Raw genomic sequence first — 1,945 nt, 5'->3', positions numbered from 1 at the left:
TGTTACATATAAATATTAAATCCTAAATCTAAGTGTTTAAATCTAAATGTAAAAGTTAAACCTTAAATGTTGAAGTTCACATTTAGGTGTTTCTGAATGGAACCCAGCCGTTTCTGTTGGTGCTCGGCTCATGTTATGATGTCATCATCCTGAGACATTAGCAACCGCTAGCTCCAATGAAGCTAAAGCTACGAGACATCAAYCCTGCAGTTCTGGCTGGTGTCTGAGCTGCACCTCAAACTGCTGGACCACAGGGACCWCCAGATTGTTTTTATGAACACATTTCAATTTAGATTTTAAATATTATCTGTTAGCAGCGGCTAGCAGTGGCTCGCATCACATGACCACAAACATCAACATTGGCCTMCTAGCTCTTCACTGCTATCACTGCTGAAGATAATAGTTTAATATAATTTTTAATGTTATAATTTAACATTTAAATTTAATATTTAAGTATTTTTACATTTAAATTTAACAGTAAAAACTAGGTAAATAGAGAAAAATATCCATCCATCCATTTTCTACACGCTTCTTCCTTTCAGGGTCACGGGGGTCACTGGTGCCCATATCCAGCAGCCTCAGTGCGAGGGGCGGGGTACACCTGGACAGGTCTCAGTCCATCACAGAGACACACACACCCACTCACTCTCATCTGGGGACAATTTAGAGTTATCAGTTAACCTAACAGTCATGTTTTTGGTCTGTGGGAGGAAGCCAGAGTACCCGGAGAAAACCCACGCATGCACGGAGAAAACATGCAGAAAGATCGCCGGGCCAGGATTTGAACCGGCAACCTTCTTGCTGAGAGGCATCAGCTCTACCAGCTGATCCACCYTGAAAAATGTGTTGGTGAAGTTTTTTCAATAGTTCATTTTACACCTGGCATCCCATATTTCTGTGATCTGTTTCACTACATGAGATATTTTGCTAACAGAGACAGACAGAGGACACTACATGTTTGACCTTTAACCCTTTGGGTGAGAAAAAGAAAACATGAGGAGAAACTAAAAGATTTAGAAAATAAAAAATCTCCAGAAGATTTCTTCCTCAGAAACTGGGTCAGTTGGAGGAGGAGGTCCGCACAGTGTGTGTGTTCTGATATGACCCGGTCCGACTCCGGCCCCCCCACAGGACTGCAGCGAGGACAGCGTCCTCCCCCCTGAGACGAGGACGTTTCCATCCCTGATAAGGAGACGGTTTATATTTAGGGTGAAGGTTGGTGCTTCAGATAAAGAGCTGCTGCTTTTGGTCAGATGTATATTTATCAGGTGAAGGACGACACACACACACACACACACACACACACACACACACACACACACACACACACACACACACACACACACACTCACACCTCTTCATCTTACAGGACCCTGAGGGGGGCATGACCCGGTCAGCAGGGTGACCCATCTGGAAAACCAGTTGAGTGTGTGTGAGGTTTCATTTCTGCGTGAGTGGTTAAAAATGTGCTGCTGCTTCAGTAATCTGAAGCGTGGGATTATAATCTGAGATTAATCCGAAGTTTAAACTGGGATTAGTCCTGAATGAGCCTTTAAACTGATCATCTGAAGATTAAGATGCATCTTTTGATGTCCTGCTAGCTTATGTTGATGCAAACTCCATTTCCCACAATGCATCAGGTCCAAACCAAACAGCTGTTCTCTTTTCTGCTTCTGCATCACCATCACAGCAAAAACAGTGTTAAAGAGTGTTAAAATGACAGTTAAAACTCTCCAGAGTRAATTTAACACCCCCTAGTGTTAGTTAACTGACTTCCAGTGTTGGTGTTAACTCAGTGTTGATTTCCTCAGTGTTGAATCAACACTGGACAGTGTTAAATAAGCTCCGCCCACAGTTAGGTGTTATTTAACACTGAACAGTGTTGTTATTTAACACCATGCAGTGTTGAAAGAAGTATTCTGAGAAGCCCCGCCCTCTTCCACCT

The sequence above is a fragment of the Austrofundulus limnaeus genome, unplaced genomic scaffold (assembly GCF_001266775.1).
Source record: "Austrofundulus limnaeus strain Quisiro unplaced genomic scaffold, Austrofundulus_limnaeus-1.0 Scaffold358, whole genome shotgun sequence".
NCBI classification, from domain to species: Eukaryota; Metazoa; Chordata; class Actinopteri; order Cyprinodontiformes; family Rivulidae; genus Austrofundulus; species Austrofundulus limnaeus.
The sequence above is the reverse complement of the archived record's forward strand: the minus strand, read 5'-3'. Positions refer to the sequence as shown.